Raw genomic sequence first — 24,715 nt, 5'->3', positions numbered from 1 at the left:
TCAATAAATATTTGTCATGGAATAAATGTTGAATAGTCTGAAAAATTGGCATTAATTTCTGATTGAGAGACAAGTAAATTTCATACCCATATTATTCAATTCCCACTTCCTACTCAGGGGACAATTTGGGATGTGATATAAGTGGAATGTACTCACATTATTCTTGAATTCACATAGTGGGGAGGGACTTTATCTACTTCCTACCTCCCTCCTTCCCCTTCCTTCCTTCCTTCCTTCCTTCCTTCCTTCCTTCCTTCCTTCCTTCCTTCCTTCCTTCCTTCCTTCCTTCCTTTTCTTTCTTGCTTTCTTGCTTTCTTGCTTTCTTTTCTTTTCTTTTCCTTTCTTTCTTTTCTTTTCCTTTCTTTCTTTCTTTCTTTCTTTCTTTCTTTCTTTCTTTCTTTCTTTCTTTTCTTTCTTTTCTTTCTTTCTTTCTTTCTTTTCTTTCTGTATTTATTTGAGACTTAGAGTTACAGAGAGAAGAGGGAGAGACAGAGAGGTCTTCCATGCGTTGGTTCACTCCCCAAATAGCTGCAGCAGCCAGAGCTGGGCCGATCCGGAGCCAGGAACCTCTCCCAGGTCTCCCACGTGGGTGCAGGGGCAGGAGCACTCGGGCCACCTTCCACTGCTTTCCCAGGCCACAGCAGAGAGCTGGAGTGGAAGTGCAGCGATGGGACATGAACCGGTGCCCCTTTGAGATGCCGGCACCGCAGGCAGAGGCATGACTATGCCACAGTGCTGGCCCCAGGAACCTAATCTTTAAACAAGAATGTCAATTTCATTTTTCTTTGCCACAATTAAAAAAAATACTGTAGCATAGTCAGGCATACAGATTACTGCCATTTTAAAAGATTCCTTTAAAATCTGTTGCCACTTAAAGACTCACTGGCTCTGCTGTGCTCTGAGTGGCTGGTTTCGAAGCAGGGAGTGATTGACCCAGTGTTGCCCAGTCTGCTTATTTTTTTTTTTTATTAGTTCATCAGAGAAATCCTTTCCAGCTCATAGAAATATTTTTTGTTGTTTTTTACATTGTTGGATTCCTCATGGCTGCCAGGGAAATGGAAAATTCTGCCTATTTATAGCAGAATTCCTCCCCTGCTTCCAATTTCCTTTTTATTCAAGCTCTCCTCCCCAACCCACCCCACGCCAGTACATGAAAAGAGCATATACAGTCTTGGAGCCGCTCCGCCGGCTGCCCCTCCGGTGCACAGATACCTCGGTCACAGAAATGGCAGTTGTTTCAAGCAGTGTGGTACTACAGCCGAGCAGCTCTGTGCAGTGTGGAAGGGAGGTGCTTGTGTTCCCAGGGGAGACTCCTTCACTTAAGGGGTCTGTCACTGAGGTGCCCGAGGAGGACGAAGCCAGTCCTGCTCTGCCATCAGCCTGGCCGCCTGGTTCACATGTTCTGTAAGTGTCCAAGTGTGTGATTCTGGTGAACAGAATTTTTGTGCAAAACCCCAGGGAAATCTGCAGTGCATCACAAATACTGTCTGAGTAAAGGCATAGATGAGAAACGGGAACATCCTTTCATCATTGGATATTTCTCAGTACACCAGCAGCTATAGCATTTTTTTTTTTAAATAACTGGGCTGAAGAGCCACTTTTTCTATAATAATGTAAATTCAATCTACTTGTTTTCCTTTTAATAATTATTACCTGGGCCGGCGCCGCGGCTCACTAGGCTAATCCTCTGCCTTGCAGCGCCGGCACACCAGGTTCTAGTCCCGGTCGGGGCGCCGGATTCTGTCCCGGTTGTCCCTCTTCCAGGCCAGCTCTCTGCTGTGGCCCGGGAGTGCAGTGGAGGATGGCCCAAGTACTTGGGCCCTGCACCCCATGGGAGACCAGGAGAAGCACCTGGCTCCTGCCATCGGATCAGCGCGGTGCACCGGCCGTGGCGGCCATTGGAGGGTGAACCAATGGCAAAAGGAAGACCTTTCTCTCTGTCTCTCTCTCTCACTGTCCACTCTGTCAAAAAAATAATAATTATTACCTGGAACTTAACACAGAAAAAGTAGAAATTTTTGATGTAACTTTTATTAATGGAATTGTTTATGACGTCCAATAATATTTATCAGGTTAAAACTTAACTTAAAATGTAAGCCATGAATTTTTAGAAGCCAATGAATTTTGTAGTTTAAAAAGCAGTGTTGAGGCCAGCATTGTGGCTCAGTGGGTTAATCTGCTGCTTGCAGTGCTGATAAGCCATAGCCAAGTGCTTGTTCCTCTGTTTCTGATCCAGCTTCCTGCTAAGGAGCCTAGGAAGGCAGCCGATGAAAGTTTAAGTGCGTGGGCCCCTGCCACCCACACAGAAGACCTGGATTGGAGTTCTTGGTTCCTGACTTGAGCCTGGCCCCGCTGTAGCTGTTGCATCCATTTGGAAAGTGAGCCACCAAGTGAAAGATCTCTTTCTTTCCATCTCTCTTCCTCTCTGTGTCACTCTGCCATTCAAAAAATAAGTAAAGGACCCACGTTGTGGTGTAGCAGGTAAAGCCACTGCCTATGGCACCTGCATCCCATATGGGTGCCTTTTCAAGTCCTGGCTGCTCCACTTCCAATCCAGCTCCCTGCTAATATGCCTGGGAGAGCAGCAGCAGATGACCCAAGTCCTAGGGTCCTGGACCCATGTGGGAGACTGAAAGAAGCTCCTGGCTCCTGGCTTTGGACGGGACCGGCTCCAGCCAATGCAGCCATTTGGGGCGTGAATGAGCAGATGGAAGATCTCTCTCTCTCCCTCCCTCCCTCCCTCTTTCTGTCTCTCACTGTAAACTTTGCCTTTCAAATAAATCTTTTAAAAAAGAAAAGAAGAGCAGTATCTTTGGGATTTGGGGATTAAAACCTAATAGGTTTCTCTTTTTTCTTATCCTACCCTCAGATGTCACGTGGCTACAGGTTTTAGAGTTGAAGAAATAGCACGCTGGGCTGAGGGAATCCCCTGTGAGCAGTATTTTCACCTGCTTGACCAGGCTATTGACAGGATGATGAAAGTCCTCCTGGAGGACGAGCTGTTGTCAGCGGCAGTGACACGTGTTTAGGGAAGAGGCGGCCACAGGGGTTGGTAGCACTTACTTTGGTGTACCGCTAACACAAGTTTCTAAGAAGGTGCGATTTTTCTGTTCTGCCTGGAGTGAGTTGGAAATTGGAATATTTTACTTTCCTTACTACTAGAAGTAGTGGAAATGTGGGCTGTAAGTAGCTGCGGGGACACACGTGCTCTTTCTGTTAGAATGGTGGTGGGACTTTCTCATTGCGCCCAGCAGGCCAGCTGCTCGCGGAAGCATTTCACATTCTGCACATATCCTGAGACCTAATTTTAGCAAATACAAATCTTCTAAACTCTTCCAAATTCAATTTGAAACCCTAACAGGGAATGGCAGTAGAGTGTAGTCTGGACCTCTCAGATCTGCATTTTTTACAGCTGATTACTTCTGATTAAATCCGATTTGGGTCCACTTTAGAATACCTGGAATTTTGATCTTTGATGTCATAATATGACAGTGATTGATCTCCTGGGACATTCTCTATGCTGCAATTCATGATACTTTGGGCCGAAGTTTAAATTCTGTGTGTGTGTGTGTGTGTGTGTATGTGTGTATGTGTGTCTGTCTGTCTTGTCTCGTCTCCATCCTTCCTTCCCTGTATTCCTTCCTTCTTTAAAATATTTTCATTCTATATTTTTTTTTCAGTTTTAAAAATAAAAAAATGGGTCCCTTTGAACACGAGGCCTCCCAAGAGCTATCACAGTTAATGGCACCGTGTGGCAGGGTAAATGTGCGCTCTGCCATTTCAGAGATCTCGCCCGTGTGCCGCAGAAAGCAAGGCAGGGTCAGCTCCTCCTAAGTCCTCGGTGGCCCTTGTACTTCTCATTCACACTAACTTGCTTCTCTCTCCTCTCCTCAAACCCTTTTTAGCTTTGAATGAGAGAAAACACATGTTTTAAACAGCATTGAACCTTACACTTCATATTCTTCCTTTTCTAACTGCAAAATTAAATATTTAAAATTCCTCCTTATGGTAAATATCACAACTTTTAATTTTGCAAACACTGGCACATTGACAGTTTATTGCTTATTCCTAGACTCCCAGAGTTTCTTTGTAGGAGAAATATTAACTGTTGAAGCTTTAGTGGATAGAGCTGCGTATGCAGATAAGCAGACTAGCCTGCTCTTTCTCCCTCTGTTAAAAAACAAAAATCTATGTAATTGGAGCTGGGTAGATAGAACCATAAAACAGAAGCTCATTCTTAACATTCTAACGTTTTGGCTTGGTGCTTAGATAGAGGTTCCTCCTACAGATGCTAGTATAAGTCTGCTCCACTCTTGAATTTTTCTGTTCCATTTGTGACCTCAGGATGCTTTAAGCCATGCCATGCGGGCATTTATCAGCCCACAGTTTTGAAGCAGTGTTATGGACTAAGATGAGTCAGTTTCCAGCAGTAAATAATTCCATGGTAAGCTACATGGAGGGTAGTTTCTGCTTACAGGAGTCAGAATATGGTGGGTCTATGATAATAAGGTTAAGGTAGTTGAATGTTTGAGTTAACTAAGCCAAGGTGACTGTTCTTCTAGAGTGCCTCTGTGCAAGGTCTTCAAATCGTTCATGGAAAGTGAATCTTATGAAAATATGTGCATATGTTTCAATTTTTTTGCATGAAAATACTTATCTTTTAATTCTGTCTCCCGTGCACTCTTTGAAATACCCTTGTATTGTTTCTAAATCCAGTGAAAGTGAAGTTTGTTATCATGCAGTTATCACGAGAATTTTCTATAGATCTCATTGATTGATAACTGTCATTTTTCTCTTAGTTTTGGCTACCGTTTTATATTGTACATACTATGCTTAGAAATACTATGCTTAGAAATATACCACCTAATGGCCGGCGCTGCGACTCACTTGACTAATCCTCCGCCTTGTGGCGCCAGCACACCGGGTTCTAGTCCTGGTCGGGGCTCTGGTTCTGTCCTGGTTGCTCCTCTTCCAGGCCAGCTCTCTGCTGTGGCCTGGGAGTGCAGTGGAGGATGGCCCAAGTGCTTGGGCCCTGCACCCGCATGGGAGACCAGGAGAGGCACCTGGCTCCTGGCTTTGGATCAGCGCAGTGGGCCAGCCATAGCAGCCATTTAGGAAGTGAACCAATGGAAGGAAGACCTTTCTCTCTGTCTCTCTCTCTCTCTCTCACTGTCTAACTGCCTGTCCAAAAAAAAAAAAAAAAAAAAAAAAAGAAAAGAAAAGAAATATACCACTTAATAAAAACTTGGAAAATAGGCCATTGAGTTTATCATTTATAGAAATAGTGCTGACTACCAAGGTGGCCCGTGCATTTGAGCCATGCTGTCTCCCAGAAGGTACTGTTTATAAGCTCAACCAAGGTTACTAAAGGAAAACTAATATTCAGAGCTTCCACTGTTTTATTTTTCACTGGATTTACTTAGAAGTACTTTAGGATCTCGACCTACTTCAGTACTTTCCATTCATTGATAGTAATTGTTAATTGATGATTGGAATTTGATGTCAGCTATTCTCTATTAACTCATTTGTTTTGATGGTCATGTCCTCGTTTTCCAACTTGTATATATCACATAATTGCAAGTAGACACATAATTTTTATTTTATAAAGCATTTTTTCCTTGACAAGGTGTAAATATAAGTTATGATTAGCTTAGTTTCCTATAGCAATGGAAGGACAACGGCAAGGCCAACAACTCACCTAAGCTTGAGCCAATGTCCAGCATTCATTGCCGTTATTGATGGCATTTAATTGTTAGGTCACACTGTTGTGTGCCAGACGCTCTAGGCAAGTTCCGTGAGAATTCCAAGTTGCCTCTCAAGACATAGAAGAACCTTTGTGTTTAAAATGCATGTGTTTTTGCATTTTATGTATTTCAGAGTACATTTATGTTGTTTTATTTTCTTTATCCCCAGAACAACCCTGGCAAGAGATGAGCATTACCTTTCAGCTCAGCTGAAGTTCAGCAGGAATGAGCATTTTGTGTAGGCAAAAATTCAGGTCTCCTGATTCCTTGTCAATACTCTTACAAAGTCCTTCCATGTGCTGGTACTGCATTGGTTGCTAAAGCACAAAACCAGTTTCTGCCCTCACGGAGATGAGGCCGTCAAACACTGACCCAGCAGATGTGGACAGCGTGGCACGAGCCAAGCTCGCCGAGGGCACTGGGGAAGGGCTTTTGTTTTTCTTGTTGATGGAGTGAATGTGTGACTGATGCTGTCCTTTTTCCTGCCAAGACCACAGGGGTAATGCCTGCATCCACGACATGCAGTGTTGAAGCCACAAGTCACACCTGATGAGCATAAAGATAGGAAGAGCCTTGAACTTGATGTCTTGTCGCTCCCCCTCTTCGCGGAGGAACGACACAGGACCCTGCGCTGTTCTTTGGTCTGCTCGGCCCTCCCCGGGTTTGCTGCTGGTTCTTCCCGGGTTGGCTGCCGATCCTTCCACCTCCGTGGAAGGGCGGTTCCCCCTAGCCACTTTCCCCACTTCCGCGGGGGAGCGGCACACCGCCGGCCGGCTCTCTCGGGGGCTGCTCAGGTGTTCCTTCAGATGTTCCTCTTAGATGTTCCTGGTGCATGTTGTCTCTCTCCTCCTTTATAGTCCTCTTCCACCAATCCCAACTCTGCTACCCACACGCCGAGTACGCTGCTCTCCTCCAATCAGGAGCAGGTCCTACAGTTTATTGGTTGAACTGGAGGCAGCTGTAGAAGCTGTTACTCCCTTCTCAGCGCCATATTGTGGGAGAGCAGATGCATAGAATAAGTCTTAATTCCAGTAACAGTCTAGTCCGAGTTGCTCCCCACAATGTCTGTCTTGTGCCTTTATACTAATCTTAGACCACACAGCTCCGGGCCTCTTGGGTGAGCAGAAAAGTAATGTTCCATTTAATTCATGTGTAAATTAGATTTTTAGTTATTATAGATCTGTATTCTCCCTCTCGCTCTCTCTCTTCTATACTTCTAGTAGAAACTTAGCATACTACACTAGAGTGGGCAGTGATACCGTGAATTCACACAGCCATGCCCATGAACACTATTTGTACATTCTTGTACTTTCTTAGTAATCATAACTGAATTTAAGAGATTTTGTAATGGAATAGTGTGACAAGACTTTGGAAGCAGGAAAGTGGAGTAGCCAACTCAGCTGTCAGGACAGGCTTCGCAAGGAGATAACCCCGGTGGAGACTTTAAGGGCAAGCAGAGAATGGAAGTGAAGAACATTCCTAGTAGGAGGAGGGCTAAGATATATAAAGGGCCTTTAAAAGTCATGGGGTATCCAAGGAATGGGGACAGATTGCTGTGACTGGAGTAGACTTGTCAGGGATGATTGTCGGCAGATGAGTCGAAAAACATGGTTTGGTGCCAGATCATCCCTGGACATATGTACCATACCAAGAAATTTGACGCCTAGCAAATAGGAACCAGGAAGTGAGGAGTATGGTTAGGTTTGGGTTTTAAAAAGAAAGCACTGGGGCTGGTGCTGTAGCATAGTGGGTGGGTAAAAGATGCTGCCTGTAGTGCTGGCATCCCATATGGGTGCCGGTTTGAGACCCAGCTGCTCCACATCCAATCCAGCTCTCTGCCAATGGCCTGGAAAGGTAGGGGAAGATGGCCTAAGTGCTGAGACCCCTGCGGCCAGGTGGGAGACCCAGGGAAAGCTCCTGTCTCCTGGCTTCGGCCTGGCCCAGCCCTGGCTGTTGCAGCCATTTGGACAGTGAACCAGTGGATGGAAGATTCTCTGTCTCTCTCTTGCTCTCTCTCTGCCTCTGTGTGTGCATGTGTGTGTGTTTAACTCTGCCTTTCAAATACATACATAAATAAATGTTAAGAAAAGCGAGCACTGACAGTAATGTAGCCTGTGAGTTGAGTGTGAGGGAGAGAGGGCAGTCAGGAAGCTATGCTCCTGGCCCACGTGCCAGAAGGGCATTTGGTGACACTGCAGGGGCTTGGGTGGGGGAGAGAGCTCACAGAGATATTTCAGGGGAGGAATCAGTGTGACGTGGTGTCTGGCTGGGATGTGGAGAAGGGAAGCGGGGTCCCAGGATGGGTATCGCCGAAGCTGGGTGTGAGGTCGGTAAGGACGGTGAGCTTGGTCTTCCCAGTCTGAAGTGCTGACAGGACATTCGGGTGGTGGGATCCAGCAAGTGAAGTGGAAATGCCCTGGACAGTGCCGCTGCTCGTTTTTCCCCGTGCGATGGGTCACGTGTCAAGTGTTCATGTACACATGCGGTGGGCCTGCCGCGCCTGTGGGTTCCACGGCAGAGGGTTGAGAGTATCCAGGGAACAAAAAGAGTCTGTATTGAGCACATACACACTTTCTCCCTTTTCCTTTTTCCCTAAGCCATGTGGCATAACAGCATTTACATTCGTGCTGCATAGGTATCATGAGTAATCGAGACATGATGGACAGCACGTAGGAGGACAGGTTATATGCAAAGACTGCTCCAGTGTCTTGAAGGCACATGCTCGTCTCGGCATCTGGGGGATCCTGGGCCACCAGCCCACGGGGACTGAGGGATGACTGCGCACACCACAGTCGATCCTCACTGTTCACGGATTCCATATTTGTAGACTCGCCCACTTGCTAAAGTTTATTGGTGACCCCAAATCCGCACTTGCCGTGTTTTCACAGTTGGTTGCGGACTTTGCGTGTTCATAGTTTCAGAAAATTTGAGTTGCTCAGTGTGCAAATTCTCAAAGTAAAACAAGGTGACAAACTACTTCACGACACGATTTTCACACTTTCTCTGCTATTTTTGGTGATTTTGTTGATTGACACGATACCCAAGTGTTGCACTGAAGTGGGATGTAGTGATCCTAAGCCCAAAAGCATCAGGTGTTCAGCCTGGCAGTTAAGGCACTGCCCCACGCTGGACTTCCTGGGCTCAGTTCCTGGCTCCGAATCCTGAGTCCAGCCTTCTGCTAATGCAGATCCTGGGAGGTAGTAATGATGGCTCAAGGAAAATGTGGTTCCTGCCACTCATGTGAAAGACTTTAAATGCATTCCCAGCAGCTATCTCTGGTCCCGGCCTATCCCCAGCCATTACGGGCATCTAGGAGTAAACCAGTGACTGGGATCTCTCAATTAATTAATTTTTAAACAAAAGAAAATACTGTCATATACATTAAGGAGGAAATACTTGTATTTGCTTTGCTTAGTCATGAATTTTTCTGTTGGCTGTGAGTTTTATGTTAATAAATCAACAATATATAATTAATAAGGTATTTTTAAACAGAATCTAAAACAAGGTTATGTACCGATCACACGATGAAAGTGTTGTATCCAGAAGCTTGTGGGAACCTAACCCTCTATGTCCCGTTTCTCCAGAAATAATGATTCAGTATTCGCTAATTCAGCGTCTATGACACTATAATAGAACCATAAATAACAAGAATCAGTTGTGTGTGGGGGCGGGGACTATAAAATTGTTATCTTGGGGCTGGTGCTGTGGTGCAGCGGGTTAACGCCCTGGCCTGAAGCACCGGTGTCCCATATGAGTGCTGATTCTAGTGCCAGCTGCTCCTCTTCCGATCCAGCTCTCTGCTGTGGCCTGGGAAAGCAGCAGAGGATGGCCCAAGTCCTTGGGCCCTGTACCCATGTGGGAGACCCAGAGGAAGCTCCTGGCCCCTGGCTTCAGGTCGGCGCAGCTCTGTCTGTTGCGGCCATCTGGGGAGTGAACCAGAGGATGGAAGACCTCTCTCTCTGCCTCTCCTCTCTCTTGTGTAACTCTGACTTTCAAATAAATAAGTCTTTAAAAAAAATCCATTATCTTGGGGTGGGCATATGCCACAATGGATTAAGCTACTTTTGGAATGCCCGCATCCATCCCAGTATGGGAATGCCTGGGCTCAAGTCCAACACCATTTCTGATCCAGCATCCTGCTGACATACCTGGGAGGCAGCAAATGATGGCCCAAGAATTTGGGTTCTTGCCAATCATGTGTGACTTCCTGGCCTCTGGCTTTGTCCTAGCCCAGCCCCAGCTGTCATAGGTATTTGGGGAGGAACCAATGAATGAAAGATCTCTTTATCTCTCTCTGTTTCTCTTTCATCCTCCCTTTCTCTCTGAAACTTTTTAAATAATAATAAATAAATATTTTTCAAATAATCTTTTCAGAAAACAACAAAAAAAAACTTTTAGAAATAATCCTTCCATTTGTACACTGCAGACATTAGCCCTAATTTATACTTGAGAATGTGACCATAAGAAATATGTAACCTTCTTAGTGACAAATGAATGCATACCAGAGGCAAAGAGTGCACTAATTTAGCTCAGGTGGGCAGTTCCACAGTCCCTAGGCCAGAACGTGTTCCTGAACTGGAATACTGGGGAAGCACAGGTGACAGTGACAGAATCTAAACGATCATCTCCCGCCCACGTGGGCCTACGTGGCTGTCAGCGTCTTTGGTGGGCTGTCAGTTCCTTTTATGCCTGATGTTATCCTCTGTAGCAAGCTTGCAACATTATCAGTCCCTCTTCTCTGCAAAATTTATTTTATAATGGTGTTTATGTGTGAGGAGATTTCATAATTGAAGACTAGCATGTGTGCATCCGTATCTGTCAGTTTGCTTGAATACCACAGCTCAAAAGGATTTTTTAACCTTTCATTCATGAATGTTGGTTCATATCAGTAGGGGAGTTTTAAAATGACAGGTATTGTGTGAGAGTGAGAATCGCCCGTACCTTCTGACACACTGTCAATGCTATGTTGAAATTTAACACTCAGCCTTGTATCTCACTTTTTACTGTCTGTAAGCCTGAAATCGAGGAATTGGCATTTACAGAGTCAAGGACAACAGGACCTAGGACCCCATGCAGGGACTTGTACATCCGAAGTGGTTCTGTGCCGGTTAGCATGCGTGTTTTCTGATCACCCTTCTCCTTGGTATAGAGATGTACTCGGGGTATTTTACAGATGCCCAGTTAAATAAGTCATACAGACCTTCGTTTGGAGTTGCTTCAGTTTCCGATGGCTGGTTTACTGGCCAGTGAATGCTTCTGACTTAATCCCCCTCTGACTGATCTTTGGCCTTTTAACTAAGGAATTAGAGTAAATGTTTTCTGTCTTTACTAAAAAAGTAGATTTTGGATCATTAGGAGTGGTTATGGTATAACTCAGTGGGCTAATCAGGTACTTGGGATACCTGTATCTCTTGTCAGAGGGCCTACTGTGGAGTCCTGCCTCTGTTTCTACTCCAGCTTCCTGCTAATGCCCGGAAGGCAGCAGGTGATGGCTCAAGCCCTTGGGTCCCTGCCACCCACACTGGAGATCCAGGTGGAGTTCCTGACTCCTGGCTTTGGCCTGTCCTAGCCCCACCTGTTGTGGGAATTGGGGCAATAAACCAGTGGATGGAAGATCTGTCTGTTTCTCATGTCTGCCTTTCAAATAAATAAAAATAAACTTTTTATTTTAAAATGGTGATTATGAATGCATTTTCCCCCTCTCCTTATTTTTGGTAGATGACCTTAATCTTCAATTTTCATATGAAAATACCTCACTGATCTGTTCTTCTGCACTATGACCAGTAGATTGAAGTTTAAAGATTGGTACTTTAAAAAAAAAAAAGAATTATTTATTTATTTATTTGAAAGGCAGAGATCTGGGGGGCAGGAGGAGACAGTGAAATCTTCCATCTGCTGGTTCACTCCTCAAATTGCCACAACAGTCAGGGCTGGGCCAGGTCAAAGCCAGGAGCCAGGAGCTTCATCCAGGTCTCCCACATGTGTGGCAAGAGCCCAAAAATTTGGGCCATCTTCTGCTGTTCTCCCAGGTGTACTAGCAGGGAGCTGGATCAGAAGTGGAGCAGCCAGAACTCAATCCATTGCCCATATGGGATGCTGGCACTGCAGGTGGCAGCCTAACCTGCCATGCCATGGTACTGGCACCAAGATTGGTACTTTTTAATTATTGCAATGAGAAAGCAAAATATGGATAGTTGAAGTCCACTGTGAGTTGAACATTAAGCTTACTGTATTTTTATTTTTCCCTGTTGATTTGGAGCAACGTACTATCCTAATATTATGTCGTGCGATGGCTAGCTCTTGCTGTAAGAGAGATAGCCTGTTACCTCTTTCCAACTTCGTAAACTGTATATAATTTGAGAATTGAATGGAGCTCTTCAGTAAGTGCTAGGTAAGGATACCTTCTTCAAACTGTAAGAATGCAGGAGAGCGATAAAAGATGAAAACGTCTTTCTCAACTAATGCAGCTCTAATGGAAGTGCAGGGCTGTATCTAAACGGCAGTGATGCCATACGGTTTCAGAGGAAACAGTCGTCAGTCTTGGGTGGGGTATTGGTTGTGGCATCCAAGCCTCTCTGTAAGGATGGCTGCGTTTGTGAGTCTGCGTTGGCTGTTACTATCCCTCCAGTCCTTGCCATACACATCGCTTCAGCCTCCTCTCAGTGCGCTCTCTTCCACTTCTGTTTTATTCCCTCACTTTTATTTCCTGTCTTCAATAATCTGTGACGGATCGCATGTTGAATCCCTGGGCCAAGTCTCTTTCTTCAAAGAAGGGCACTGAGACCCGTCTAGTTCCCTTCTCCCTGGCTTTGGTTGGATGAGTTAGACGGTGCCGTGCCATCAGTTTGCTTCGTTTCATTTTTGTTCCGTTTAACAGGTGTCTCCTGAGTGCTTGTTGCGATTATGATGTGTGAGCTTGGTGGCACAGGGGTGTGTGCTGTGGTCAGGGTTCCCAGAAAAGGTGGGCCGGTACCCGAAACTTGAAGAGCAAGTGAGTTTCTCATGCATGGTACGAGGATAGACTGGCAAAAAGAGCAGCGTGAGAATACACGAGATTGACAGTTCCATATGGTGTGGTGTGAGAAAATGAAGCTGAAGCAGTGGACATGAGCCAGGTCACTGAGGAATTCATGCATCAAACTTGGACTTTATTCTGTGACAGGTTACCATTGAGGGGCCAGACATACGATAGGGCTTGGTGTCTAATCATGTTGGGAGCAGTATGGTAAATACATTTGAAGTAGGATAAAAGGATGGTGAGGGTGAGTGAGGTTACTACTCTGGTCCTGTTAGGAGGCAAAGCCTGGGCTTTAAATCTTTTTTTTTTTTTTTTTTTTTTTTTGACAGGCAGAGTGGACAGTGAAAGAGAGAGAGACAGAGAGAAAGGTCTTCCTTTGCTGTGGGTTCACCCTCCAGTGGCACTGCGCTGATCCGAAGGCAGGAGCCAGGTACTTATCCTGGTCTCCCATGGGGTGCAGGGCCCAAGGACTTGGGCTATCCTCCCCTGCACTCCCTGGCCACAGCAGAGAGCTGGCCTGGAAGAGGGGCAACCGGGACAGAATCCGGAGCTCCGACCGGGACTAGAACCCGGTGTGCCAGCACCGCAAGGCGGAGGATTAGCCTAGTGAGCCGCGGCGCCGGCCAAGCCTGGGCTTTGATACTGCCTCTAGGTTTGGAGTTGACGATGGAGACTTGGGAAGTGTTTCGAGAAGCCAGACTTGCAGGTGGTTGGTGAAATGTGAGGCTACTGCCAAGCTCTTGGCTGGAGTGCTGGGGGCTGTGGTGCCACTCACTGCTGAAGAACAGGTTTTAGGAAGACATGGCCAGCTGAGCTGCGAACGTGCTGAGTTTGCCACTTACTTTGCTCAGCTGGAAAACATTTTGTTCTCTTTGAGACTTTTGATATTTTATCTAATTCCATCACTTGACAAGAACTAATTTTTAGTTCATGGCATTTCACGAGCACCTACTGTGTTATAGGCACTGTATTATCTTCTTTTATTCCTAAAATAATCCTACAAGGGTAGGTGTTATCATGTCTATTTTTGTATTTGAAGAACCTGAGGATAAGAAAGTGACTTGATCAACTTTTTCACATATTTGTGTAATTCCAGGGTTTATTCATTTAGCCACTGATGATCTAGTACATATTTATAACCAAAAAAAACTATTTTAAAGTCTCTTATTCTGGTTCTGTTGTACAAATTAGTCTAACGCAAAGGTGCTGACTTGCTCTAAATTCCGCATCGTCAGTCTCACTTGGCTTAGCGTGGGGTTGGACACTGCCCTGTTCCTGAGCACAGTGAGGACCTACTTCTTTCCATCTCTCTGAGTCACTACTTACTCATTTTTTCTTTCCCTTTTTCTTTGTGTGTGTGCGTATGCATGCATGCTGAAAACTGGGGTACAATATTTCTCCATTTTTCTATTATCACTTTGTATTACTTGATTCCTAAACTGCTATTGTTCTAAAATCCTGTAAGCCCACTCAGTTTGAAGAACTCAAGGAGTCAGCCACCTGCAGCACCGGCATACCATAGGTGCTGGTTCGAGTCCTAGCTGCTCCACTTCCAATCTAGCTCCCTGCTAATGTGGCTGGGAAAGCAGTGGAAGATGGCCCAAGTATTTGGGCCCCTGCACTCACGTGGGAGACCCAGAAGAAGCTCCTGGCTTCAACCTGGCCCAGCCCTTGTCCTTGCAGTCATTTGAGGAATGAATCAGCAGATAGAAGCTGTCTCTCTCTCTCTCTCTCTCCCCCCCCTCTCCTTCTCCTCTCCCTCTCTTTATAACTCTGACTTTCAAATAAATAAAATATCTTCCCCCCCCCCCCGAAAGAAACCTTTTTATTTAAGGAGTACAAACTTAATGCACTTCATAAGTACAATTTTAGGAATGCAGTGATTTTTCCCACCATACTCACCCTCCCATGCACTCTCACTCCTGCTCCTCCTCCCTCTCAATTTAAATATCTTTAAAAAAAAAAAAAAAAACTCGGGGTGGGAGCTGTGGAGCTGTGGTGTATCTGGTAAAGATGGGCGCCGGTTCGAGTCCCGGTTGCTCCACTTCTGATCCTGTGGCGTGATTTGCTGTGGCCTGAGAGCAGTGGAAGCTGGCCCAAGTCCTTGGGCCCCTGCACCTGCTTGGGAGACCCAGGAAGAAGCTCCTGGCTCCTGGCTTCGGATTAGCACAGCTGCAGCCGTTGTAGCCCTCTGTGGAGTAAACCAGTGGAAGGAAGACCTCTCCCCCTCTCTCTGCCTCTTCCTCTCTGTAACTCTGCCTTTCAAGTAAATAAATAAATCTTTAAAAAAAAATCAAGACCAGAGTTTACTCAATGTCTACCAACAGGATTTAGAGACCCACAGAGTACATGCCTGGATTTGTTTTCTCAACTAAAATTATACGCAAAATATGATGTGTATATGTGCATTTTTCTGTGGATTCAGTTCACAGCTTTTTCTAATTCTCATCGTTTTCCATAACTCACCACTCACCTTCTACCCAAAAGGTTAAGAACTGTAGCATTTTAAAACCTATGATATTTTGGTGTGATGCTTCCTGTAATCCTTAAGTAGTTAAGTCATCTTTAACAAAACTGTTGCCATTCTTTGAAAATAAAACAAACTAATAATAAAACAAACTTATTTATCCTAAACAAAATTGTTATGGCTGCTTAAACCTTTTGTATTTTCTGTTACATCAGCCAGCTAAACTACCTTCTGCTTATTGTATTGCTTAAAAACAAGTCCATCAGATAGAAGATTTGGAGTTTGATTCTGCCCGATGGTGAATTAAGACTGCTTGGTTGTAAGGTGTGATTCAAACGCCCCTCACTAACATATTCCTCACTTTGCCTTGTCCTGTAGGAAAGGACAACTTGTGCTCCCTCCACAAGGAAAGAAAAGGAAGCAAGGAGAGAGCGCCTAGAGTTGGAGTCACTTACCTTGGTTTGTCCTTTTCCTTTCCACAGTGTAACTCGTTTGTTGTACTCTCGAATCCCTCTGAAAATCAGTCTCCTGCCTTATCCCGGCAGCAAATCTTAGAGGCTTGAACCTTGCTGTGATAGTTTGGAGGACACAAAAGTGAAGTCAGGCCCTTTTCCACGTATTTGCGGTGCAGCTGTGAATATGGAAAGCAAAGTGATGCAACACTGGATGACATTCTCATTTTAGGATGAGAAGCTTTGTGCATCTTGGTAAACTGTTCAAGGTTGGAGGCTGTTAAGTGAGTTGAGCTGGATTCAAACTCAGATCTGTGGGCTGCAAACCCGATTTGCTTTCCATACGTCACGACGTGCCCAGGTTAGTTAGGGTCGGTCGCCGGGCGCTCCTGATCGTTGACACTGAGGATGAGGACCCATACAGACGTTGCATGTAAGGAAGTTCTCTGAGAAATAGAGGGGAAAGTGTTCTCTGTTTCCCACAGTCCAGAAGGCCCGAGAAGGGAACTAGTGCTTGTAGCAGGTGCTGCTGTGAGGCCTTGCGATGAGCTCCCTCCATCATTAATTCCAGCAGCCAAGTGAAATACTTGATGTTTGCCCCTTTTATTTTATTTTTAAAAGATTTATTTATTTTTCTCTCTCTGCCTCTCCTTCTCTGTCTGTGTAACTCTGACTTTAAAAGGTGTACTTATTTATTTGAAAGGCAGTTACAGAGAGGCAGAGAGAGGAAACATTGCCTCTACTTGTTCTTCCCCAGATGGCCTCAGTGCCGGGGCTGGGCCAGGGCCGGGCCAGGGCCGGGCCAGAATAGTGACGACGACGGACATGGCCTTCGTGAGAGAGACAGGACTTTGAGACGGGGTCGGGAGAACCCAGACCTAACTCCCAGCTTTCCTGCTGACCTGTGTGCTCTACAAACTTCTTACTCTGCTCTCGCACTCATTCGGTGAGATGAGAAGGTTAATTGTTCTCTGAGTCTCTCTCTCTTTTTTTTTTTTTTTTTTTTTTGACAGGCAGAGTGGACAGTGAGAGAGAGAGACAGAGAGAAAGGTCTTCCTTTGCTGTTGGTTCACCCTCCAATGGCTGCCGCGGCCAGCGCGCTGCGGCGACCGCGCTGCGCTGATCCGATGGCAGGAGCCAGGTACTTATCCTGGTCTCCCATGGGGTGCAGAGCCCAAGCACTTGGGCCATCCTCCACTGCACTCCCGGGCCACAGCAGAGAGCTGGCCTGGAAGAGGGGCAACCAGGACAGAATCCAGTGCCCCAACCGGGACTAGAACCCGGTGTGCCGGCGCCGCAAGGTGGAGGATTAACCTAGTGAGCCGTGGCACCGGCCTATTCCCTGAGTCTCTTAACAGTGATGAAATGATCCTGGCAGTGGGGGTTTTTATTTAACGTGCTTCAAACACAAGTATCAAAGCATGTTTATGGGTGGAGTCTTCAGAGATGACTTAACTGAATCCTCCAGTGCGATGGGTGAAAAAACCAAGGCTCTTGATTTGTGTGGCACTGTCAGCTCTTCACAGCTCTTTCGCACACCGTTGTCCCCTGCGAACCGTATCACGCCCTTGTGGGTCCCATGTTGTCATCTTCATTTTGCACATGACCAAGGGAACTGGCTCTGGGCTGCAGAGTTAGACCTCAACTCAGTGGCTCTGTGACTCTCGGCCTAAAGTTTAGCTTGGCTGCAGGTGTTCGGCCTCCCCAGTAGGATGCCTGCATCCCGTGTCAGAGTGCCTGGGTCGTATAGTCACCTAGCTTCTGACTCCGGCTTCCTGCTAATGCAACCCTGAGAGGCAGCAGTTAGGGCCCCAGCGACTGGGTGCCTGCCATCCATGTCGGACCCGGCTTGAGTTCCCAGCTCCCGGCTCCTTCCCCAGCCAGAGGCCATTTCAGGTATTTGGGGAGAGAGCCAGCAGGTGGCAGCTCTTTAGCTTTTCTCCATTTATCTTTCTTTGGTCCTGTCTCAAATAAATAAATAAAACAATAAAACCATGTTTTCTTGCTTTAGTGATGCAGTCCTGTTGTATATGAAAGTGAGAATTCAGTGACTTATAAAAGAAATTAAACAGGAGATAAGAATGTTTTCTAGCACGAATGTAGTGCTACAGTGGTATAAATAGCAGAAACACAGAACTAAGAAAATAGCCACAACTAGGATCTATGAGTTGATATAATTCTTGTTTTCATTTATTCATGGATTAGGAATAAGGATAACTGAGTTTTAGTATCCTTGTGTTTAAAAGTAGTGAGGGGCCAGCGCTGTGGCACAGTGGCTTAAAGCCCTGGCCTGAAGCGCCGGCATCCCATATGGACACTGGTTCTAGTCCCATCTGCTCCACTTCCAATCCAGCTCTCTGCTATGGCCTGGGAAAGCAGTAGAAGATGGCCCAAGTCCTTGGGTCCCTGCACCCACGTGGGAGACCCAGAGGAAGCTCCTGGCTCCTGGCTTTGAATTGGTGCAGCTTGAGCCATTGCAGCCATCTGGGGAGTGAACCAGCGGATGGAAGACTTCTCTCTCTGTCCCTACCTCTCCCTGTAACTCTGTCTTTTAAACAAGTAAAATTTAAAAATCTTAAAAAAAATTTTTTTTTTTGACAGGCAGAGTGGACAGTGAGAGAGAGAGACAGAGAAAAAGGTCATACTTTGCCATTGGTTCACCCTCCGAGGGCCGCCGCAGCCAGTGTACTGCGGCCAGCGCGCCACGCTGATCCGATGGCAGAATCCAGGTACTTATCCTGGTCTCCCACGGGGTGCAGGGCCCAAGGACTTGGGCCATCCTCCACTGCACTCCCTGGCCACAGCAGAGAGCTGGCCTGGAAGAGGGGCAACTAGGACAGAATCTGGTGCCCCGACTGGGACTAGAACCCGGGGTTCTAGTTCAAAAAATTGTTTTAAAAGTAGTGAGCCATTGATATGCTTTATGCTTGCTGAAATAATTCAAGGAGATGAAATAGTGAAGTATTTTCAAACTGTAGTTGACCTACGGAGAAGTTAAAAGTTAATTCAGGAGGATACAGTAGAAAATGGGAAACTAAAGTATACACAAAATCATTTAATTATTTCACTACTTTGTTGGTGCAAGTTTTGTTTTTCCTCTCTGAAGTATGGAGGTATTGCTTAGAAACAGCACGTGTGTCTGTGCCCATGACCTTGCCATACAGAGCAAAAAAATGGATTTCCCTTGGGAACTTTCAGTAAAAAGATACAGTTTTTTAATTGGAAAAGAAAGCTTGAAACTAGTGTATGGATGTAAGTTTCGTTCATTCAGTTGGTCCCCAAATTGTCCCTCCTTTAACAGTAACTGGTTTTTTAGATTGTGTAGTGTGACGGTGATCACTCACAAAATCTCTAATTTTTATTCAACATTAAAGTTTTTAAGATGACAGGCTACATTTATGCTCTAGAATGAGTAAAAGGAGGAGCTCCCAAAGGTTCTACTCAAGGGAGGGAACCAGTGACGGATGGAGTTGGTGTAGGAGGCAGCCTGAGAGCAGTGCCGTACAGTGTGACCGGGAGAAGATGCCGTCTGGCTGGTCCTGGCGGAGAGGAGCGCTGTACGGTGTGGCCAGGAGAAGGTGCCGTCTGGCTGGTCCTAGCGGAGAGGAGCGCTGTACGGTGTGGCCGGGAGAAGATGTCGTCTGGCTGGTCCTGGCGGAGAGCAGTGCTGTACGGTGTGACCTGGAGAAGATGCTGTCTGGCTGGTCCTGGCGGAGAGGAGCGCTGTACGGTGTGGCCGGGAGAAGATGCCGTCTGGCTGGTCCTGGCGGAAGCCCGTTTTTGCTCAGAGCCCTCTCCAGTCCCTCCTGCCCAGCGGCTGCTGTGCTGTGCCCCGCCGAGCCGCCTGCTCCAGCTCCCAGGCCCTCGCCGTCGCACAGCTGGGGAATTCGGGCAGATGATGCTTGGTGCGACGTGAATGGAACCGGGTTTTGCTCCGCAGCTTTGTATCTGGCCTCAGACCATAGGCAGGGGTTGTTTTGTTTTGTTTTGTTTTGTTTTTCCAGCAGCGGCTTTATGGTGCTTTAAAGGAGAAAAGAAAAGGCCGCGTCACAGTAGTTGGTTTTTAGTTTTTGAGGTAACTCCAGAGCTAGTTTTCTGGAAACTTAAAGTGCCTGAAGTAAACAGCTTGATTAAATTGTTTTGTTAGAATACGACTGTGTCTTGTTTTCCCAGACTCTCGTCAGTTTTGTGGACTATATTTAGCTTGTCTTGGGCCAGCTGTGATTTAGTGGTCATGACAAAACTGTGACATGAGCTCGCGGCATGGAATCTTTACGGATAACTTGGCTTTTCCTGTGATTCGTGTTTCCCTCATTTGGCCTTAGGGTTGAAAATTCCTGATCTAGATTCAGCTGCAGCCAGCCAGCTTCCAGGCTGGTGTCTCACTCACATTAGAACATTCTCTTGGGGCACGTGTGTGGCCTTGTGATTCAGAAGGCGTGGTGTTAGTACATAAAGCCTTTTAATTTTTTTTTTTTTTTGACAGGCAGAGTGGACAGTGAGAGAGAGAGACAGAGAGAAAGGTCTTCCTTTGCTGTTGGTTCACCCTCCAATGGCCGCTGCGGTCAGCGAGATGCGGCCGGCGCACCGTGCTTATACGGAGCCAGGAGCCAGGTGCTTCTGGTCTCCCATGCGGGTGCAGGGCCCAAGCGCTTGGGCCATCCTCCACTGCACTCCCGGGCCAAGGCAGAGAGCTGGACAGGAAGAGGAGCGACCGGGACAGAATCTGGCGCCCCGACCGGGACTAGAACCCGGTGTGCCGGCACCACAGGTGGAGGATTAGCCTAGTGAGCCACGGCGCCGGCCGCCTTTTAATTTTTAAAACTACTCCTTTCTGTAAAGAAATGGTTGAAACACTAACTTCCACCCCACCCTGCCTTGACAAGTCAAGTAGCATTAAAGTACTTTCCCGGAGACGGATTGATTCAGTACTTAATGCAGATTTGCTTCTCTGTGTAATCTGTTTTCTGTGCCAAGGAGCTTTCTACAAACAAACTCAGCTCTTAGGCATCGGGAGGTTCAGGGAGCTCTCAGGTGCTTTGTGAGATCATTTTCAGTAAATCTGAGGATGACAATGAGGGAAAAACCAGAGTGTTGATGTGTATGAGTGTGGTGTGTACCTGTGTTGATGTGTGTGACTGTGATGTGTACATGTGTTGATGTGTGTGAGTGTGGTGTGTACCTGTGTTGATGTGTGTGAGTGTGGTGTGTACCTGTGTTGATGTGTGTGACTGTGATGTGTACATGTGTTGATGTGTGTAAATGTGGTATGTATGTATGTTAATGTATGTGAGTGTGGCATATACGTGTGTTGGTGTGTGTGCATGTGGTATATATGAGTGTTGATGTGTGAGTGTGGTGTGTACGTGTGTTGATGTGTGTGAGTGTGATATGTATGTGTGTTTGTGTGGGTGATTAGCACCCAGGAAATGAAAAAATGATTTGATTTTCAGTGTGTTCCGGAACAGGTTATTAGTTTGACGTGGTGATGGAGTTATAAGGAAAAGTTGATTGGCTTTCCTTTTCCAAGAGTATTGCTACTTAACAACTAAATGATTAAGTGTAGCCTAAGACTTCATTTTCTATCTTAGTCTTGTGGTTGAAATAATTAAATAGGATGGCCAGTGCCGCAGCTCACTAGGCTAATCCTCCGCCTGCAGTGCTGGCACCCCAGGTTCTAGTCCTGGTTGGAGCGCCAGTTCTGTCCCAGTTGCTCCTCTTCCAGGCCAGCTCTCTGCTGTGGCCTGGGAAGGCAGTGGAGGATGGCCCAGGTGCTTGGGCCCTACACCTGCATGGGAGACCAGGAGGAGGCACCTGGCTCCTGGCTTCTGATCGGCGCACTGCGCCGGCCGTGGCGGCCATTTGGGGGGTGAACCAACGGAGGGAGGACCTTTCTCTCTCTCTCTCTCTCTCTCTCACTGTCTAACTCTGCCTGTCCAAAAAAAATAATTAAATGGGATGACATATTTTTTAAAAAAATACATAATATGGTGTTCTACATTTGTAAGATCAGTACATCTCTTGTTGCTTGTTCATTGGCGTTTATCAGAAAAGTATTATCAAGCAAGTATAAGTACTCAAAACATTTGTGGACTGCTCTGTTAGCATGTAGATATATGATCTTTATTTTTCATGTTGTCAAAGTGAGAAAACTGGATGATTCTAACGAGTGTTCAGAGGTTGTTCTGCCAGACAAAATTGAGGCATTTGTTGGAATATATAATCATTTGCTCTTTGAGTTTTTTTGGATTTTTTTTTTTTTAATTTTTTGACAGGCAGAGTGGACAGTAAGAGAGAGAGACAGAGAGAAAGATCTTCCTTTGCTGTTGGTTCACCCTCCAATGGCCGCCGCGGCCGGCGCGCTGCGGCCGGCGCACCGCGCTGATCCGATGGCAGGAGCCAGGAGCCAGGTGCTTTTCCTGGTCTCCCATGCGGGTGCAGGGCCCAAGCACCTGGGCCATCCTCCACTGCACTCCCGGGCCACAGCAGAGAGCTGGCCTGGAAGAGGGGCAACTGGGACAGAATCCGGCGCCCCAACTGGGACTAGAACCCGGTGTGCCGGCGCCGCTAGGCGGAGGATTAGCCTAGTGAGCCGCGGCGCCGGCCGTTTTTTTAGATTTTTATGGAAACCTCTTTCCAACAAAATTTTAAACCAGAGGATATTAATTACAATTTTTTTCTACGAAGACCAAATTTTAACTCAAAATTGTGTGAACTCCTTTGCTAAATTTGTCCATTCTTACGTAGAAATGGAGTACTTCAATGTAATATTTGCTAGTCTGCAACACTGGTGGTCTGCAGATCTGCTAAGAAGTAGCAGAAGATTGCAAAGACTTCGGGATACTAGATTTTCTGTACAGAGCAAAAAAAAAAAATGTACTTGATCATATCATGAATCCTATTCCAATAATACAAATAGCACGTCTTATAAAAATAATAATGGCAGGGGCTGGCATTGTGGTGCAACACCAGCATCCTGTATTGTAATACTGGTTTGCATCCTGACAGCTCCACTTCCCATCCACCTGCCATGGACTTTCCTTGTCTAAGAAGATAACTTGTCTGGGAAGAAGGTGGTGTAAGCGCTTGGGCCCTTGACACCCATGTGTGAGACCCAGATGGAGTTCCAGGCTCCTGACTTTGGCTTGGCCCAGGATTGTATCGCAGCCATTTGGGGAGTAAACCAGCAGATGGAAGATTAAATGAATAAATAAATACTCTTCTTGAAGATTTTTATTTAATGAATACAAATTTTCATATGTACAGCTTTTAGGCATTTCTTTCCCCCATTCCCACCCTCCCACTCCCACTCCCATCCCACCTCCCACTCCCTCTCCCATTCCATTTTTCATAAGATTAGTTTTTAAATGACTTGATATACAGAAGACCAACCCTATACTAAGTAGAGATTTCAACTTTTTGCACCCACACAGACAGACAAAGTAAAAAGTACAGTTTGAAGACAAGTTTTACTGTTAATTCTCATAGTACAGCTCATTAAGGACAGAGGTCCAACATGGGGAGCAAGTGCACAGTGACTCCTGTTGTTGATTTAACAACTGACATTCTTATTTATGATGTCAGTAATCACCTGAGGCTCTTGTCATGAGCCACCAAGGCTATGGAAGCCTTTTGAGTCCACAGACTCCGTCGGTTTTGATAGAGCCATATGCAATGTGGAAGTTCTCTCCTCCCTTCAGAGAAAAGTACATCCTTCTTTGATGGCCCCTTCTTCCACTGGGGTCCCACTCACAGAGATCCTTCATGCAGAACTGTTTTTGCTACTATGTCTTGGCTTTCCATGCCTGAAATGCTCTCATGGTGTTTTCAGTCAGACCTTAGGGGCTGATTCTGAGGTCAGAGTGCTGTTTAGGGTGCTTGTCATTCTATGAGTCTGCTGTGTGGACTACTTCCCACGTTGGAACTTTCTCTCCTTTGTGATTCTACCTATTGTTATTACCAGACACTTGGTGTTATTTATGTGATCCCTTTGACTTATGTTCCTATGTATATGATCAATTCCATATTTAATATGATCACTTTATCACATAAGATTAGTGCCACCCAGCTAAATGGGATTTGGAGTCCATGGCAAGTTTTTAGCTTCACCCTTAGGGGTAAGTCTGTCAGAATGTGTGTTGATCTGTACAGCTCTCTCATTCCCATTCTTATTTTTAACTGAGATCTATTTTCAATTGACTTAATACATCTATGATTAATTCTATGCTAAGTAAGGAGTTCAACCAATGGAATTAAGTAGAAAAGAAAAAAAGAATAAAAATAAATAAATAAAATGAAATAATAAACTGTTCCTCGACAGGCAAGACAAGAGCTGTTCAAGTCATTGTTTCTCATAGTGTCAGTTTCACTTCTACAGGTTTCCTTTTAGGCGCTCGGGACTGGTTTATTTCACTAAGTATGGTATTTTCCAGATTCATCCATTTAGCTGATAAATAACTGCTTTTTAAAACATTGGAATGGCAGACATTATTATGTCGGCAGGGATACCAGTTCACAGACTGTATCAAACTGTAGAGATGGTCTGATATGGTAAAAATTGATAAAAATCTTGTACAGTCCTTATTGTCTGAAGCCTGATTATTCCAAAGAGGGAAAATATTCAAAGCTAGTGAGGTCAAATATTTAGAACTCATTAAATGGGTAACCTAAAACCAGTAACAGTGAATTCTGTAAGCCAGACTACACTGTCTGCAATGCTTGAGTCCATATAGAAACGTTTTGTTTTCCTTCTTAATTTTGAGATAATAAAAATTTAGCAGAAACATGGAATAGGAATGGATTTTTAGAGTAGGAAGAGACTTCAGAGGTCATTTAATTTTCCCATTTCATTTTACAGAGAGAAACCAGAGGTGAGAGGTTAAATTCAGGCATCGTGCAGGTAGTCACAGAACTAAGACTAAAATACTCTGTGCAAATCTTCTTTAGAAGACAGAACTTTAAATTTTGTGTTGGGAAATGCTTTTTATGTTACTGTTAGTTTTTTAAAACTTACATACAGTAAAGTTGACTTTTT

General features: G+C 45.6%; 1 protein-coding gene across 12 annotated transcripts in view; it reads left to right on the top strand.

The window, feature by feature from the left end:
* PEAK1 (pseudopodium enriched atypical kinase 1) overlaps positions 1–24,715 on the top strand; it is a 346,647-nt gene that overhangs the window by 141,638 nt on the left and 180,294 nt on the right. Inside the window, exon 4 of one of the 12 annotated variants that reach the window (XM_051834581.3) lies at positions 15,608–15,688. The exons of the other annotated variants lie outside the window; for them this stretch is intronic. The gene's annotated coding sequence lies outside the window, so the exon portion shown is untranslated. The remainder of the gene's footprint in view (positions 1–15,607; positions 15,689–24,715) is intronic. 12 annotated transcript variants of the gene reach the window in all.

The sequence above is a fragment of the Oryctolagus cuniculus genome, chromosome 12 (assembly GCF_051225735.1).
Source record: "Oryctolagus cuniculus isolate XC-2025 breed Fujian yellow rabbit chromosome 12, ASM5122573v1, whole genome shotgun sequence".
Classification (NCBI taxonomy): Eukaryota; Metazoa; Chordata; class Mammalia; order Lagomorpha; family Leporidae; genus Oryctolagus; species Oryctolagus cuniculus.
Note: the sequence above shows the minus strand (reverse complement) of the source record. Positions and strands in the feature narration are given on the sequence as shown.